This window comes from Mugil cephalus, chromosome 2 (genome assembly GCF_022458985.1).
Source record: "Mugil cephalus isolate CIBA_MC_2020 chromosome 2, CIBA_Mcephalus_1.1, whole genome shotgun sequence".
NCBI classification, from domain to species: Eukaryota; Metazoa; Chordata; class Actinopteri; order Mugiliformes; family Mugilidae; genus Mugil; species Mugil cephalus.
The window spans coordinates 22,036,753-22,056,590 of record NC_061771.1 but is presented as its reverse complement, the minus strand read 5'-3'; the positions used below and the strand labels follow the sequence as shown (position 1 = coordinate 22,056,590).

Below are 19,838 nucleotides of genomic sequence, written 5' to 3'. Positions count from 1 at the left end.
GATCAGCAAGACTTTGGGGAAAACACTCATTACGTTACATCTGGAGTAAAAGTAACACCACATTTCAGAAAAAGAACATCATAGCAACAGTAAAATCTGGTGGTGGTGGTCTGGGGCTGTTTTGCTGCTTCAGGACCTGGAAGACTTGCTGTGATTAATATATTCTGCTGTTTACCAAAAATCCTATAGGGGATGGTCCGGCCATCTGTTCGTGACCTCAAGCTGAAGTGAACTTGGGTTCTGCAGCAGGATAATGATCCAAAACACACCAGCAACTCTATGTCTGAATGGCTGAAGCAAAACATAATAAAGACTTTGGAGTGGCCTAGTCAAAGTCCTGACCTGAATCCTATTGAGATGCTGTGGCATGACTTCTAAAAGGCGGTTCATGCTCGTTCAGCTCAGTGTTTCCCATACAATTTTAATACTATGGCAGCCTGCCAAGGTCTAATTCACTCCACCATGATGTCATAACAAATCAGAAATATTTTTGCATGCTTCAAACAATGTTGTGCTTGTGTTATTTTTCCTTTTGCTGCCGGCCGCTCACCTGCTCTGTGCTGAGCTTCCCGATGTTTGTGCTCGTGACTTTTAGACCATGGAGATTTAAAATTATTTAAAGAGAGCTGGTTAAAACCCACAAGATAATTGGGATAATTGGAGGGGGCTTAAGTTTGTCAGGACTAAGCTCAGCCCTGATATGCGCTAAGAGCTAGCTAGCAAAGTTAGATTGAAAGTCAAGTGCTTATTACTTTATTTCAACTTATCCACAGAACACTAGGTGTCAACAACATAATGTCTAGTTTTCCCGTATGTAAACGGCTGCTGTCATTAATAAATCCAATACTGTAGTACATTATTAGTAATATTCATTATTTAGGTCAGATGGAAACATATAACTTCAATGCCGGGCTATCATTAAAATATGTGCGAAACACTGCAGGTGTCATTCATACGGAGTCACTCCCGTGTGCTCGATTTCCCCTCCAATCAAAAGCCAACTGCTTCACAGACTGTCAGTCCAACACATCCGGTTAAAACACACACCACAACGCAAATTACAGCAGCTCCTGTGTGATCAATCACGAGGCCGTTATGACTCACAGTAATGTGGCTGTGCATAATGATGCAACGGCTGCTGCGGGGCTGTGAGCGAACGCTGACTGTGCAAGAGCGAGGACGGAGCGCATGGTGAAGATTTAAGTTTAAACGGACTCAGTAGAGGTGTGTCAACATTCATTTATGGCGGAGGCTAACGAAGATAGAGAGTTGGAGCTGGAACAACAGAAAACAGAAGCGCGTGCAGGAGATGAGTTTGAATTCTAAAAATAGACTGTACACTGCTTCAACTACAACTAGTTTCTGCAAACTACATTTTTTCGTGTCTATGTGGGAAAATAAAATGAAAATATTTTATAAACCATTCTTCATTAATGAGAGGATGATGAAGATGATGGTTTTTATTTCTTTTATACGTCTCATGTTAATTGAGAAATACTGCGAATCGTCTGATCTGGTATAATTTAAGCCATCTGATATATCTCCCTCTGGTTTCATGTAAGCTCCAGTAGACATCCAAATTGGACTGAGCAGCACGCGGAGCAGATCCATCCTGGTTTATTGATAAAGCGCCGCGGCAGCAGGAGACACATTTCAGCACTCAGGCTTCATGAGCACCACACTCTAATTATCCGTGTATCTACCTGACTGAACAGGTGCACGAGACTTGCGCATTTGTAAACATCAATAGATTTCTGTGAAATGAATAGCCACACCGCGGAAAGGAGACCTTACTAAACACAGTAAATAGCCCCCATTATTCTTGTTTGACTTTTCAGTTAAAATTAAACCACAATTCTAGCAAAACTCTTCAAATAGACATGTTGGAATTAGATTCCTGCAACCTTTTCATGCTCCATCTTACTCTGTTTGTCTGTAGTGCACGCATCTCATTAACAGTTTTTCTGCTTCACTTGAAGAGAAAAAGGTCCAAACTGCACTGCACCCATTGCATTAGTTTCACGCATGATTTATGGCCTATGTTTAAGGAAACAAACAAAACTTTTTTTAAAGCTGTGATCAGGGTTCAAATGGAGAAAAAGAGATGCCTTCAGAAGAAATAACATTGTTTGAGAAGTGCAAAAATATGTCCGATTTGTTATGAGACAATTGGTGGAGTAAATTAGACCCTGGCGGGCCACCATATATATATAAACATTGTATGGGAAACACTACAACTGGTTCGGTTTTAACTGTCTTATGACCAGTGTTGCCACAGAGGCAGCATTTCCTCTAAAATGCAGGATTTGCCCTACCAACTTCTTCAACTTTCCCCCACTTACTGGTTTTGCGCCAAAGTCCGGCTCTTGTTGTTTGGGTGGTGGTGGGGGAACCTCCTGCGTTAGGTGAAGCTCTCTGCTTCCGGTTGGTCTTGCTCTGTTAGCTTCACCGTGCTGTGCTGCCGCTGTTTCTTTAATTTCAATGTTGTGTCTCTGCAGCCAGATAGCACAGTGTATAGCGAACATTAATGTTGTTTTCTTTATCTGACACAAAATAGTGGTGGTATTTCCAGCTCGAAAACGCGCAACTCTATTGTTGTTTATGAGCGTGTTGCCGCTGCGTGGTTTTACACGTGAGTTGTCGCAGACGTGACGTCACTCCTCGAGGCGCGAGAGGAAAACAAAAATATATATCGTTTTACTCGGGAATTAGAAAACCTTAATTTGTTAAGATAAATAATAAAAATAAATAGAACTAAATACACAATATACAAATATAGTGGCATATATACAAAAAAAAACACATACAGTATTGAATTGCTTGAGTATTGAAATGAGAAAAATAGTAACTTACAGTGACTTGGATAAGTAACTTTAATCTGATTACTGGTTTGGAAACAGTAACATGTTAGGTCACTTGTTACTGGAAAAAGTGGTCAGATTAAATGACGTTGCTGCTTTCACGGCATGTGACCAAACCACACAATGAGCTCCACATCCTAACTCCTCTTCTAACTTGTATCTGATGAAACTTTTTCTTTTGCAAAGTGAAAGAACTTCTCCTCTGTTTTGGTCTATAGAGTAATACTGTCGAAATCTAGTGAAATGTGATCCAGATAGAGAAAGAGGGGGAAAAAATAATTGGTGGCTGCCAGTTGTCTTTGCTATGACTGATTATACTAACAAAATAAAAGTGATTTATTACAAAAAAAATGAAAAAGAAAATCAGCAAAAGCAACAAGAGGAAAGTGAAGCAGAGATGTGCTGTAAAGATCCTGTCACCATCTGTGTGGTTCATTCATTCTGCAGCACTGTGACAGGTGGGGTAAGAGGCAGAGACAGACAGACAGACAGACAGGGAGAAGTTGATGCAGAGCACGCTGACAGTTGAAAGGAGATGAGAATCAGCCGCATAACGTCTCCTTCACTTCGACGCCAGCCCACACGTGCTCCTCAGAAGACATGACAGGATCATCTAGCAACAGGACACACGGGGACAACTAAGAACAAATCACAGAGTATGACAAGGTGAATTTTTGTATGTGGGGGAACTTCGTGGAACCAGAGAGAGAGGAGGAGGATGGAGTATAACGGATTCAAGTGTGCGCATGTGTGTGTTTGCGTTGGCATAACTTGAGACAGAAGTGCTCCTCATCCGTTGAGGTCGGCAAACAAGGAAAAACCAGTGAACAAATAACAGAAACTGAGTGATAAACAGGCGGCAGTGGAGAGATGGAAAGTTTCACAGACACACACACAGTTATGGTTTATTTTTGAATTAAAACCAGATTTCAAAGTGTGTTCAGGCTTTAGGGCAACAAAGATTATTCTCAAATAGCTGCTTATCTGTTGGAAATTAGCTTTTTCGTCCATGTGTTTTTGCAGGAGTCTTTTTTTCCCCCTGTCTTGTCCCAAAGCATCTAATTTGAATTCGTCAAATGTGAAATTTTCTAGGTGGGACTCACACTCACAGACAGATGTCCTCTGGGATTATGCAAAATGGCCGAAACCTCGCTAGAAATCTGCAGCCTAGTCAAATCTCTTCCACCCAGCACCTAGAACCTTATTAAATCCTACCATATTTTGCAGAGGAAAAATGACTAATAGAATAATTCCACATCATCTCGTGACTCTACGTTTGCCACAAATCCATAACAATACCAATCTGAAGCAGATGGAGCCAAAAATAGATTCCTGAAGATGTTCCTGTCGTGGGGAAGACAGGTGAGGCTGTGCTGATAGAAAGAGCTCATTTCCAGCATCACGTGGTGTTCGAGAGATCAATCCTGTGATACCGAGTACTTCATTTGGAATAGGTTTTGAAAAAGTACCCAGGAATATTTCACCACATAAATATTTATCTGGAGCTCTGCTCTTCATCCAATGTGGGATTTCTGTGATTTAGGTGAAATCTTTTTTTTAAAAAAACAGCGCAAAAGCAATTATAATTAATGATTTTATAATCACATTGGATATGATATGATTTTTGTGTGAAAATGCAATGGAGAATTTACACCTAGCTGCACCTCATTGAATACGTAGGGATGTCATGCCCTTAAACGCAGCAGAAGAAGTTTTTAATTAAGCAGCCATCCCCAGCAGAATGCAGCATGAAAATTGTTTAGGAACAACTCAAAAAACACGAAAAACTGCATTGTTCTTGACCTGGCCTCCAAATTCACTAGATCCCAAACTGATCAAATTTCCGTGGGATCAACTGGAACAAGCCTGATTCTCTCCTCAACCCAAAGGCCCCCACTAACAACATCCTGTTGCCAGACACTACAGGACACCCTTAGAAGGACCATGTCCATTTTCTGATCACACAATCAGACACACGTAAGCCCCCTCCAATTATCCCAGCTAAGTAGTTACATCAGGAGTCTGTTCTTCTGGGTTTTGTCCAACTCTCTCTTTAAATAATTTTAAATTTCCATGGTCTAAAAGTCAAGAGCACAAACATCGGGTTTTAAAAAGTGGCAGTAACATAAATGTTTCATTAGTGAACAACACAAATAGCTTCTCATGCTACGTAAGCTTTCCGTGACATTTTCTCCGTCAGGCTAAGGGTTTGGAGATGCTTTCAGTAGAAATAGGAAAAACAATGCAAATATTGAAACATTGAAACATGCAAAAATATGAGAAAAAAATATGGGAAACACTGAGTTGAATGAGTATGAACCGCCTTTTTAGGGTCATGCCACAGCATCTGTATGGGATTCAGGTCAAGACTTTGACTAGGCCACTCCAAAGTCTTAATTGTGTTTTTCTTCCTCCATTTAGAGGTGAAATTGCTGGTGTGTCTTGGATCATTGTCATTACTGCAGAACCTAAGTTCACTTCAGCTGGAGGTCATAAACAGATTCTCCTTCAGGATTTTCTGGTAAACAGCAGAATTCATGGTTCCATTTATCACAGCAAGTCTTCCAGGTCCTGAAGCAGCAAAACAGCCCCAGACCATCACACAACCACCACCACCAGATTTTACTGTTGCTATGATGTTCTTCTATGAAATGTGGTATTATTTTTATCCCAGATGTAATGGGATACATACATCCCCAAAACTTCAGCTTTTGTCTCATCAGTCCACAGAGTATTTTCCCAAAAGTCTTGGGGATCAACAAGCTCTTTTCTGGCCAAACTGAGACGAGCCTGTATGTTCTTTTTGTTCAGCAGTGGTTTTCGTCTTGGAACTCTGCCATGGCGTCTCTTTCTTATGGTGGATTCATGAATACTGATCTTAACTGAGGCAAGTGAGTCACTCCTGGGAAGGTTCAAAATTGTTCCATGTTTTCGCCATTTGTGGATAATGGCTCTCATTGTGGTTCACTGGAGTCCCAGAGCTTTAGAAATGACTTTATAACCTTTTCCAGATGGATAGATCTCAATTACTTTCTTTCTCATTTGTTCTTGAAGTTCTTTGGATGTCGTCGTGATGTCTAGTTTTTGAGGATCTTTTGGTCTACTTCTTTTTGTCAGGCAGGTGCTATTTAAGTGATTTCTTAATCAGGTCTGGGTGGGACTAGAGAAATTTAACTCAGGTTTGATAAACTACGTTTTAACAGGGAGCGCAAATACTTTTAAATTTTTCTTCTATCTGTCTATGAACAGGATGGTGCATGTGTGTAGTTGTGAGATCTGACATCTTCATTATACTCAGCAGGAGAGTATTTGAAGGTGTCTGTGTTGCATTGTGTCAGATGTATTAAGGAAAACGCAACACATTTCAAATAAGAGCAGCGTTTTCTCCGAATACTGCGGCTGGTCCGCTGTTCCACAATAGTTCAAGTCATCAGAGCAGCAGGCCTTTCAATAATTCTGAATGGTACACATTTATTCAAACACGGTATGATGAGGTTAGCAGAACTAGGACAGAAGCAGCGGTGAGATTTGAAGGTGGTCAAACAGATTATCAGCTGTAACTATGGAAATGAACCTGGGTGTTTGCAGAGGCAGTGAGAGGAGTCATCTCTTGGTTGATATGAACTGCAGAAAATGTTACAGCTCTCAAAGATCATATCACACGACTTTATTATTCTCTAACCTCAACACTCTTGCTCTAGTAAATATACACCAATCAGGCATAACATTACGACCTAATATTGTGTAGGTCTCTGTTGTGCCGTCAAAACAGTTGTGACTCATCAGAGAATGGATATGGGCCTTCTGAGTTTGTCCTGTGGTGTCTGCCGACACAATGTTGTTAATGGGTCCTATGGGTTGAGGGGAGGGGCCTCTGTGGATCATCCTACAGACACTTGATCAGTTTGGGATCTAGTGGATTTGAAGAGAAGGTCAACACCTTGTGCTGTTTTTCATGTTTTATTTAGTTGTTCGCAAACTGTTTTTCATGCTGCATCCTGCTGGGGATGACTGCTGCCATGTGCCATGTGTCATTGTTATGGGGTGGGGGTGCCTGGTCTGGTCTAGGTGGGTACACCTCTAAGTGACATCCACATGAATGCCAGGCCCTAAAGTTTCCGAACAGACAACTGAACTGTCACAAGATGTTATTTACTTCTCCTGTCAGTGGTCATAATGTTGTGGCTGTCCACTGTAACATGAAAAGAGAAAATAATGAACCCTAACAACGCTGAAGAGCTCAAACTGTGGGAGAAAGGAGGAAAACCAACATACGCACATCGGTGATGCCACCTGCAAGACCTTCCACATTTTACAGCTGCTTCATTCTAAACATAAAAACATTTTTTAAGTGCAAAATATGTGGTTTTGTAGCAATGTAATATCATCGTGGCACTTCTGCATTGGCCACTGTGAGAGGTCAGTCGTACGGCACTCTCGGACAACTGGAATGTTACCCCAGACCTGTTATACCTGCAAGGGCTTAACACACATACAAAAGTGTCTCATATTGGTTCATTAAAATTTGATTTCACAGTTGGTCCATTTCTCCGTGTATTGTTCCTTTTTTAAAGCTTTAAACTTTCAGAGCTTGCCAGCGTTTACAGGTTGTTGTTTTTTGTAAATGGCAGTCGCCGTGCTTAATCCCTGTTCTTAACCAGTCACGGTACATTTATGTCACTCAAGGTTCCTCTTGTGCTGGAATAAAAGCTAAAAAAAAAAAGCCCTTTAAAAGGTTGTCTTCAATTTCTGCATTGCAGACACAAAGGGGGGAAAGGGGTATACTTCAAAAGTTGTTAGACATTAAGTAGAAATAGATGCTCTGGTCTGAAAGTACAATCACAGGCCATTTTGGGTTCAGCTCATACCTTGTACCTCTCCTGCCTCTGCTGCTATCCGTCCACGTCTGGCTAGCTAACTAAGTGGCCGGGTTTTTGTGAGTGTAGAGTTCTTGATGTAAAAACACACTTTATCACTTTGTGCTAGCGTGTAGCGTGCTGCCCCGACCTTCCTCCAGCTCATGTCTAAATGTGTTTACGGGGGCTGTGTGTGATTTCGCTCCTGCAAAGGCCTTTTGTTTACACAAAACCATGTTTTATGTATATAATGTGTGGGAGGGTAGCAGCTGTAATGCATTTCCTAGCAAATTAGCGGCAAGCATTTAAGCCGAGTGTGTGTTTTGTGTGTGTGTGTGTGTGTGTGTGTTAGCGTGAATGTCATCTTTTTATGGGACAGTTCAGTGAAGCCGCATCCTTAGGTCAACAGATTTTACGAGGTTTAGACAAAAGGTTTACTGAGTCTCATCGGATCTGTTGTGCACACACATGCACACAGCCGCTCCACGCAGGGCCATTCCAATCACACCTCTTGACTCGCGGTATCTACGGAGTGACCTTGGCACTGCTCTCTGTAGCTTTGTAAGGAGTCGGACGAAGCTCCGGCGTGATGAGGTGTTGACCTCGGCATGCTTTGTGTCTCAAGTCACAGACCAGCTTTTCCCACGCATGCGCTCACAATACAAGTTAGGAGGTGGACACACTGGTTTTCTCTCTTTAAATGAGGCTACCCGTTCCCATGATGCCTGACTGGCCAGGTGCCATCCCGCCTCCCCCTCACAACCAGACACCAGCTCATTACAGTTTGACCACACATACACACCTCACACACACACACACACCGAGTCTGACTTCACCTAATGCTGATTTAGCAGCACATACCATCTGTCTAGAATGATTAACCTTTCCATCAATCACTGGTCCCTCAATTTTCCAGACACGCATTTACAAAGCAGGCACACATCAGCTCTGGCATATACCGAGTGAGGGCATCAGCACATTCGCTAAGACATAAAATAAAGGTTTTATCCTCAGGCTTTTGTGGCTGCACCTGACTACGTTTATATACATTTTAATCGACATTTAAATCATCCTTTTGAGGCACAGGCTTCCTGGTTCAGTAAAAGGGCATCCTGCATGGTATTATCTCTCATATGATGCATTCAGCGTCATATGAGAGATAGCTTATAGCTTTTTTTTTTTTTGTCTTTAAAGTGACATTGTTTACCATAAAAAAAAATAAATGAATAAAAGAGGTGGTGTTAAATTGTTAAATTGGTTTTAGTTCAGGGGCCACATACAGCCCAAATTTGATCTCAAGTGGGCTGAACCAGTAAAAATTAGTTTGAACCTGGAAAAAAAAAAAAACAGGTTTCCCATGAAACCCATCCATCTACCCCGACCTCCTCACAAATTTGGGGCCATATAATTGCAAAGCCTATCTTCTTGTACTTTACCCAGAATTACTACAGCTACTAGAGAAACCTCTTATCATCAAATGAGTCATGATCAGCTCCTTGTAAAACAGTGGACAAATTAGGAACAACAGTTACAATTGTAGCTTTGTTCTCTTATTTTACAGGAGGGTGGGTAACTATTATGAGTGATCATTCTTTGCATGCGAGGTGAACAGATAACAGGCCTATTAAAGTGTTACATTTTGTGTGTGTACCAGCAGTTAAAATGAACGACTCTTTTTAGGGTGCAGAGAGACCTAATCACAGCTCAGTCTCCCTTGCATTAACAAAACCACTGGAGCCTCATAGTTTCCCACTCGTTACCAGGAAATACATTAACACAAAGCTACTTCTAGAAGCACACATACCATATATTAAATTCAACCTTTGAATTTAATATCAAAACAAGCAAATGTGTTTTCAACAGATTTATAGCTAATTAGCCTTTGATACCAAATAGCTGGCACGCATGTTGCTCAACAGGACTCACAGTTCCTGGAATGCATGATGCCTTTAGATATCAAAATCATCCTCCAGCAGGATAACTTCCCTGTGGCGAAGAAACATGTCCTCAGGCTCAGTCCACATTTATAAACATCCAGTAGGTTCTCAACGACTTGGTTCAGTAAGTTTTTACCAAGCAGAAGTCTTTCATGCTGCTAGCACAAGGAGCTAACTAGCAACAGTCCGTAGTGTGGTCACGGTTTAGCATCAGTGAAGTAATTCCCAACAGAAAAAGGCTCCCACTCAGCTTCCATTCTCTCCAACAAACAAATACACACAAGTTTTTGCAGTGACTTTCTTTCTTTTATTATATAACCCCAAATTTGGGAGGAGGTCAGGGTAGATGAAAGGGTTTCATGGGAAACCATTTTTTTTCAGCTTCAAACTAAATGTTACTGGTCCAGCCCACTTGAGATCAAACTGGGATGTATGTGGCCCCTTTATCATGGGAAACCTTTGTTCATTTCCACCTTCAAGCTAAAACTAAGACATTTCTTTCACAAGTGAACAGTCTTAGCTGTGTGTTTATTGTAATGGTGTAATGATCCTATATTGTAACAATGACCCTGATCTCCCCCGAACCTAAACAAGCTGAACTCAAACAGGTAATTTCCAGGATGCAGGTTGGAGAACTTGATTCACATTTAACCATAAAAAAAAAAAAAATGAAATTCATAAGATTTTAAAACATGTTTGAATCCATTCATTCTTTCTACTACTCACTGACTGACTCCCTCACTCACTCTCATTCTCTCAGATGGCTTCAGATTTTAAACTCCTCATCGTCCTTTGGGTGTTTCCTAAAAGCATGCGTGCTTGTGTGTGCATTGTTCACTTTCTGCCAACACACAATGCTATTTGCACACATGAGGAGCCACAGAAGTGTACTGTCTCAAACCTAGCCAGATTATTCGTGTGTGTGCATATAATCCACTGTCTTGTTGTCTTTTACACTGTAAGTGCCCGGCAGCCACTTTTCAGCAGCGGCCTGGTGCAGAGCAGGGAATAATGTTACATTTGATTTTTTTTTTTTTAAACAAAGATGAGACACTTTTTGTGTGGGAGAACACTGAATTTAAACCATCACAGATGATGGAAGAAGCTGCAGGAATTTACTTGATCTCAGACTTTAGAAGTGTTTGATTACACCGTCAAAGAAGCTTTGTTGTAAAACTACATATATTTTATCAGCCTAAATGACGTAAAGTAAAGTAAAACAGCTTCAGAGAATGAGTCAAAGCCAAATGGGACAGAGAGGATATGATCTGTTTCATAAAGCATTACACTGGTATCAAAGGGATACCTGCTATACTTTATCTCCTGTTTAAAATAAAACTGCATGCAAGGATGCATGCAATAGATTCAACTTGGGTTTTGAAATACGTCGTACGACATGTGACATACGTGACGCTTCACATTTGAAGGTAAACATCTAAGTTGTCCCATCCTGGGTCCAAAGTGAGCACTTCTTTTAGAGAGATTAGTCAGTTGCAGTTTACTAATAGCATTTGTTTTATGCAGAAACTTGCAGTTTAGGGACGTTATGTCCCATGATTACTTGGTATTAAAACCCACCAAATTGCCAGAGTACAAAACCGCTAAGTGCAACTTCAGAACAAGCACTAAAAACTGCAGATGCGCTAGTAGCAGAGACAGCTGCTGCGCTGGCTGGGACTCAGCTCCAGGGAGACATAGTGGGAGGTGCCTTACGACAAAAACAGGTGGAGAAGAATCTTAAGATACAATATTAAAGCCAAATTACCAGAATAACGCCGCAATGTTGCTGACACAAAACAAACACAGAGATTTCCTGGCCTGTGAGGTAAAGAGAATAAAAATAACAAAAGTTGTTGCACAGAGCATGCTGTTAAATGTTAAATTCTATCAGCTGTGCCAAGTGATCTAAAGCAACACATTGCGTTTTTTACCCCCCTTCCTCTAGCAGAGGGTTTTCACATGTTGCCGTACCAACTGTTAACGTCCCCTTAAAAAATTAAAAACAGCTTAACGCAACAACTGCCAGGAAGCCAACTCGTGTAAATAACATACAGATTTCAGAACAAAGATTCGGGTAGAAGTGCTTGTCGGGGATCAGAGCACAGGGTGTGATGTCTTTTGGGTGGGTAGCAGCTACTTACCAAATCCAATTGTGCTGTGTTGTTTAAATGACTTAAGCTGCAAGTAACGAAGACACTTGAGTTCCCAAGTTGCTCACCCTGCAGAATAATATACAGAGAAAATACAAAAGCATCATCTCCACAGTTCGCCGTAATGTCCTGCAGCACCAGCATGTTTCACATCCATGTCCAACATGTATCATTCTTGTTGCACAGGATAATCCACTATATTCATTCTGTGTAATTGTCTTTTAAATACATTTTAACACCAGTACTTTGCAAATAGCAATCACATTTCAGTGGAGTAACAATCTGGATTCATATTTGGACTATTTGCTTCAATTATCTAAACCTTGGGGCATGCACATTGTCATTTTCCCACACTCAGAGCAGCATTTCACATAGTAGCCCTTCAAACTGGACATAAATTAAATAACCATTAAAAGTTGCTCTATTCGTTCCACATATATCTTTTTGATTGCCACTAAAACCACACTTGCTGACAGAGGGTGCTTCACAATATTATTTTGCTACTTTTCTTATTTGCTTATCTTCTTCTTGTGCAAAGTCAAAACGGCTCACAAATCATAGGCAAGTTTGATTTGTGACAAAAGGTTTCTGGTTTATTTTAAATGGTCACGAATCAACCAGTCACTCGACAAGTATTAGAATGTGAGTACACTTAATAATTATTTATGAATAAATAAATAAAAGGCTGACAACCACGTTGGAGCATAAAGGCAACACGAGATGAAACAAAATCACGTTAACACAATGGGACTTGAGCTGCTTCTTCAAAGCATCCACAGATAATAATCCCAATGAGAGAGAGAGAGAGAGAGAGTAATATAGAGTTATAATCACAAGAATATTGAAGTGGATTCTGCACTTTATGGTAAATCAACCCCCTATAGGGAAAAGAAATTCGCTTTCCTGGTACTTAAGCTACAAAAATGACAGATAATGACAGAGACCACAGGTACAATCTGCTCATTTAAAATGAGCCGCTGCGAAACCAAGAGGTGAAGTCACACTAATTTTATATCCACCATTATCTAAAGCCTGTGGTCACTGTAGAGTAACTCTATATACAGATGTATATGGTATTTTTACTCTGAAAATCTTATTTATGTTGATTCCTTACGTGCGCACATACCTGGCCAATAAAGCTGATTCTGACTCTGATTCTCTACGTCGGCCACTAGAACAGAGGTTGTCCATGACATGGCGCAGAGTGCAGCTCGTAGTTATGTGCAGCTGAAAGAGAAAAAACAGAATCAGTTCATTTCATTCCCGCCATCACGTTGTCTCTTTCAGTTCACAAAGCAGCGAGCCCGGTGGGGTTTGCATTATTTTCAGCCTCGCAACTCGCCCCTTTATGCCGCACGCACAAAATCTGAAAGGCAGGGAATGACACAAACACCACGTACTCCAGGCAGAGGTACCGGTTGTATGAGCGCTTTTAACCACCCTGTGTTTACCAGGAAGTGATTATGGTTGTTTGTGTGTGTATGTGCGTGTGTGTGCATGTGCCCGTCGGACACACTGACGCTTCTCCTATAACATTTTCCACATGGCTGCATGTATCAAGACAGGAAGGAAATAAACAGCTTGAGGTGTCTGAGTGATGCTTCTTTAGCTGCTGCTCGCCATGTGTGTGTGTGTGTGGGCTTTTTCGTGTGTGTGTGTGTGCGTTTGTCTGCGGGAGAGCCCGATAGACGTAGCAAGGGAGAGGGAGAGGAGATGGTTTCCTCTATGAGTTATAGTATGTAGCCTCGGTCATTTGTCTGGTGAAGTTCTAAAGCCAAACTTTGCAAAACTTTTCAGACAGGCCATAACACGGTTCACCTACCAGAGCACATAAGCTCTGCTTTCTATTACTAAGAAATCTGTTCCTCGCTCTAACTCACTCTCTCAGTGTTGAGGTCCCATATTTTACTGGACGCTCTGAAGACAACAGATAACAGCAGAGTCACTTGTTTGGAAATGTTCTGCCCACTTTTAGGTAATTCCAGGGGCTATGCCCAGGGGAAGCCTTACCTTGATCCTTAACACACCTGGGTTTATTTAACCCTGATATATATATATATATATATATTTTTATACGCTTCAGAGTTGGCCCCTTAAAATGGAAGATGGCAGCTTTGGTCTGCTTGGATTCCCAGCAGGAAAATCAGAAAGTGTGGAAAAACATGTGGAAAAACATGATGGAAACACCTTTTAAAATATTGGTCAGATGACACCGGTAACAGTGGACGTTAAATTCAACATGTGGTTGAAAGACAAGGAGGAGAATAGTTGCTGAAGGGAAACTAAGAAATAAGCCCACAGGACCCCCCACTAACAACATCCTGTAACAAAACACCACAGGACACCCTCAGAAGACCCATGTCCATTCTCTGGTGAGTCACAAAAAATTAAACTAAATTAATCCAAAGATTAGATGTTTGATTGAAATTAACTTCTTTTCGTTAATACTGATGTTAAGCAGTTGGATCTCATCTTGACTGAGATCAAGCTGCCTTACGCGATTGTGGCTGATTGGCAGCGGTTAAATTGATCCACAGGCAGATGTTAGCACCTGCACGGCATTTCTGCTTGATGCACCTCCACCAGTGCCTGAGCACCAGCTGCAGGGTCTTCAGCTGGGAGCCATGCATCACTGATGTTTCGCCCCTTTAGTCACCAGAACATCTGAGGATGGTGGGGCAGTGGCCAGGGACGTCTGCCTGCAGCTGGATTTTGATGGTCAGGTATACGCGCGGCCTCTCGCTTTCCTCAACTCACATCATTTCTTCTCGGCCAGAGCCAGAAGCTTGCCTTCCCTGCTTCTTCTACTTTACGACCCTCTTGATCTTTGCTGAAGCCAATGTCTCTCAGGAAGAGGTGGGTTGAGAGACGTCGGTGAAACTATGGTTGCCTTATAGATGTGATGATGTAGGATGGTGACTACAGTGAAACTGGTTGAAGTTAGCCTTCAATAGAGGAGTACGGTTTTCCTTAATGGTCTCCAAGGTCAACTTTAAAATGGTTCTATAGTATATAGCAAATAATCTAGAGCAGCAGTTTACCTGACCCTTCAGTGGTTTTCATCTTTGATCAGTAGTGAACTGAACCGAGCGAAACAGAACAAACTGTACATAGAGGTCAACGGAGGTGAAATGGATTCTGGAGCAAAAGTAGCTTAAAATGTTTCTCTGCACATGTTACAGTATGTTCTCTCGTGCAAAAAGGAATATTGGCTCTCAGAGCTGACATTCAAGCCTTCAGCACCAAGCACGGCTGAAAGAAATCTTTTCAGTCTCCATCCGCTCTACCTGCAGAGTAACAGGTCACACCAATGCTGGGCAGATATATGTAATGGCAGAATGGCAGATTTGTACGGTGCTTGTTTTCTTTTCTTCTTTTTTTTTTTTGTTTCTGTCTGCCGTGTCTGGTGGAAACCAGTGAGTACCGGTGATGTTTCCGTGTGAATACCGGAGTCCATTAGTTTTGCATGTGTACAGTGTGGGAGCCTGACCAATCCTTTTATATCGGGCAGTTTGCATGTGTGGGCGTGTGTGTTTATTTGTCTGGGATCACACATAGCTTTCAGACATGTTTATCTTCAACATTAGTGTGTGTCCGAGAGTGTGTACGCATGTGTACCTCTGAGTGTGAAATCCCATTAAGTGTGTTAAAACCCTCTTTGGCCTACTGCCTGCTCGGAGAGACAGAGCGTCTACACACACAGTCGTCACACCTGTGTGTGTGTGTGTGTGTGTGTGTGTGTGTGTGTGTGTGTGTGTGTGTGTGTGTGTGTGTATCAGCCTTTGGAGGAGTACTATGTCAGGTGATGGTGGTAATTTCCTGATTTACATTTCACACCACAAACACTGTCTCACATGAAACACGTTTTACCTCCTTATGGTGTCTAACCTATGCAGCCTATAGAGTCTTAACAGTGCCAACAGTAAATACAAATAACCATTCCACTCAAAAGACACCTAGAGATGCCTTTATCCATATTTGGTCATTTACTTGCCTTCCTTTTCCTTTTTTAATCCTACAGGGCGGTAATACTGCTCTCTGAAGGGTTACAACATTTATGACGACCACACTTCAGATTCTGCTTGCTTTCCACAGAATTACATCTGCACCGAGCACCTCCTGATTTCCAAAAATAACAAGGCCTGCCAAGGTCATGTTTACAGAGTGTCAGAAAACTTTGACAGCACATATTTGAAGCATACATTTGTCATAAGACTGATTTAGATGATGCTCAAACAAAACTGTATGGAGTCACAGAAACATACTTTAAAAAGGATTTTACTTAGAAATGCAATAAGACACGTCTATCATGAAAGAAACAAATAAATCCTGACATTTTCAAGTAAGGCAATATAACAATACACACACACACACACACACACACACACACACACGATATGTGAATAATACCCAGCTTTCCTGCTTGTAGTCTGCCTTTAATGTTGGTGAGAGCTCTCAGTAAACCAGTCAGGTTCGTCAAAACAAAGCTCAGAGAAACATTTCTTTGTGAACCTGGCTTTGTTCACCATGGTACAACCGTACTCAAACAAATCATCTGTCCTATGGCTGGAGAGATGTCCTCATGATTAAACTGAAAAAAGCACCATTTTCTGGCAGTCCAGTGTTTCGTGTGAAATAAAGCAAAGATTGATCCATTTGGGCTTTCAAAGTGTTTTAAAATGAGACTGAAAATACTTGCACACATATGTAATACTAACATTTCAGTGCAGTACATGTAGTGATATTTAAAGGGACTGCAACAAAAAGCATAGTGAATCATTGTCTATGTAACATTTCCTGTAACCAAGCGAATTAGCTCAAATCATTAATTACTTAGTTCTTAAATAAATACAAATATTCATGTGTCACGTATGTAGAGGTTTAGCGCTCATGCTTGGCCTTGAAAACACCTCGAGGTTTAGTACACAGGAGTCCAAATTTCTGTCACCGAGGTCCTAATACACAAAAATGTTCAAAGAGCTGGGTCATTCTGGCATGTCAGTGTAGGTCTGACGTATAGTTTCATCTTATATTACACTCTTTCATCACAGCAACAGTTTCATTGCATATTATGCAATCTTTGATTACTCTTGTCTTGTGGAGAAGCTGCACCGTTGAAGATGCTCGCGTCTCCATTTCAAACTAAATAGTATGAGTGGAAGTTGCCTCATGTTTAGAATTTGCTGCTGGCCGATTAAAAATGGACCACGGGCCTCAGTTGGAGCGGAGGCTGGATTTAGCGGCGGATCTGAAGCTTTCCACAACGACTTAACCCCCAGATCTGGAGGTAAAACGACTTCCGTATGAGTAGAAGAGATGATGAATAAGGTCTGAGCCATCGAGTGGCACTCTCGACACTCCACACTCACTGGTTGTTGTGCTGGGTTTGAACCAAATGGTGTCATCGTTAAGAGGCCTCAGGAGTTACTTCTCAGCCTGTTTGTCAAAATAAACTTCATGGCACGTTTCCAATCTGGTCCCCGCTCTCACTTCGTCGAGCCTCTCGCATGCAGCCCTGACACCTACCACCCCTGCTTCTCGTCTTTTTTTTCCCCCGTCCTCGTCTTTCTCCGCTCTCCTCTCTGAATACTAAACACATTACGTAACCGCACGATGCTTCGCCACAGAGGATCATCCGTGGCATCTCACATGTCCACTCCTCTCTGCAGGGGAGTGACAAGTGTAGCGCCGTGGGGCCGATACGAGAAGATTTATATCAGCTCTGCCCATTATTCTGGCATAGCCCCCCACACTGAAAGACATAAACAGACAGCGAGGGACTCAGATACAAGGAGAGAAGCAGTAGACAGATGAGACAAAGATATTAACCCGTGATGAGAAAAGTAGAATTATGATTATTTCCCCCCCTTTCTGTCGGAGCCGAGATTTCTCTCAACACAATAGTGATTCTCTCCCTCTTTGTCAACAGCCCGGGCTGGGTAGCAGGCAGCAGAATATTTCTATAATAGAAATGTCCGTCACGCTCCGTGTTTCCATATCTCTTATAAAAATGTCCATCACGCCAAGTCCGGACGTCAGCTCAGTCCTCAAACTCCCCTCCCCCCAACTTTAAAAGTCCCCATGGCCGAGGAGAAGGATGGGAGAGAAGACGGAGGCTTTCGTTTCCCTTCAGAGATGTGTGATGCTGTGCGGTGCTGAAGGCTTATTTCCCTAAAAGTCAGTCACTCTGATGAGAGTGGGGGAGGGGGGGCGCAGATGGGTGAGACTGGGAGTCAAAACAAATTACATTCCCGTGGGTGTCTCAGAATCGCGTTGACGACAGGCAGACGCACCCTCGTGTTTTTTTTTTTTTTCCCACGCGAGAGAGGTGTACGTGAAGTCGCCCCGGAGCTAAAGGAAGAGGCTTCCTTTCACTCCTCCCCTCCTTCCTTTCCTCTTCAGTTGTTCTTGCGCTGTAATCTAATATAATCCAGATGACTCACTTTCATCGATTGCACAAATCTCATGTGTCATTCGTGCCTCGCACAGTGTGTGTGCCGCGCATACGCACCATACAACAGGGATCCGGGTGGGGGGTGTGGGACGAGGGAGGCACTTTTGTACAGCCTGGAGCAGACTGTGTAATAGGTTTTGATGTGGAGTCCCAAGAGACTGAGAAAAGATTAATTCTTCACAAGCTTGTCCACAGTTTGACATGTTGGTGTCTTGGGGGATCAATAAATCACGTAGTAAAAACACAGGCAAAGGGAATTCTCACAGGTTGTTTTTTTTTTTTTTTTTTTTTTGTTAAAGCTGAACCCATATTTAACCAGGTTGCATCCTGGGGATCCAAAATCCACAAGGGAGACTTCACCATCAAATACCGTAGATGATGTTTTAGATAAATAATACAGAGGGAAGAAGGTTCTGGGGACAGACAGGCAGACAGACAGATAGATAGACACAAACCCAACGTTATCCTCAAAAAAAAAAAAACTTACTCAAATACTCAAAGCAATGACAACTCCCATGGATTCATCTCGCACGCCTCCGATGAAGATGAAGGCTTTGAACTGCGGCAAAGAAATGAGTTTTTGAAATTTCAAGCCTTTAAGTAGACAAATTTACACGACGGGCCCAAGCATCATAAAGACTACCGAGCACGTCTCTGTCAGGGCTCCAAGCTACAAAGGGAAAAGACTGTACACCACTAATGTCCACATCTCTGTGTTACATAAATACCTAAATTATTTGGGTGCGATCCTAAAATAGCCTTACGAATCAACATAGCGGCGCAGGGTGAAGCTGCAGATGTAGCGTTAACTGCAAAGTAAAACCTTTGTAGTTAGAAGAAAACAAAACCGACTGATGGTGTGTGCCAGACAGTAGAAACTGAAATAAAACTAAATTCACCGGGTGTAATTTCCAGAGACAGCTTCATCTTTGGACCTTTCATAACGCATTTGTTAAAGAGTTTATAGGAGGTATGTATTGACATCGCTGCCGCCGGGGGCCACGCCCCCTGAGTGTAAAAAACATGGTGAAATGTGGTAGTACATACAGCGAGACAGGAAAAAATGTGGATTATCAGATCAAATTAAGGACAAATGGACTCGACAATGATCCAAATGAACAAGTATGGATTTGGAAAAGTGGATTAGCCTCAGTTTAAGTTAGTTTTAGGTCATTTCAGTCATGATAAATGTAACTAAATAAAAGATGCTAACGCTAAGAGCTTTACTGAGAAGTAACGTTAGCCATACAATACTGTAGCGTCTGACCAGATGTTAAAAGGATGATGAGGAGTGATCACAAATATTCATTTATTGTAATTTATTGTTGGAACTGAAATAGTTACTCTTGGCCTTATCTGAGAGTCACAAAAAATAGAATAAATTAATATTACCTGACACTAAACGAGAACCGCAACACGAGGTTTCTGTCCCTGGATTCCAGTTGTTTCTTCCTAATGCAGCGATCCATTTACTTCTCTTTTGTTTATCAGTTGGAGATATCTGTAAAATATATCTCAGATAAGAGATTAAATCTCACCGCTATTAAATCCTGTGATTCAAACCAATGCTGCTAATCTCC

The 19,838-nt window shown here is 41.8% G+C and overlaps 1 protein-coding gene and 1 long non-coding RNA gene across 3 annotated transcripts in view; one reads left to right on the top strand and one right to left on the bottom strand.

The window, feature by feature from the left end:
* LOC125004466 (protein ELFN1-like) overlaps window positions 1-19,838 on the top strand; it is a 129,681-nt gene that overhangs the window by 92,989 nt on the left and 16,854 nt on the right. The window lies entirely within an intron of this gene.
* Window positions 3,405-12,958, bottom strand: LOC125004467. Its single transcript, XR_007112334.1, has 3 exons — window positions 12,931-12,958; window positions 11,796-11,873; window positions 3,405-3,474 (listed from the first exon to the last, which is right to left on the bottom strand). It is a non-coding gene; the product is annotated as an uncharacterized LOC125004467 (long non-coding RNA).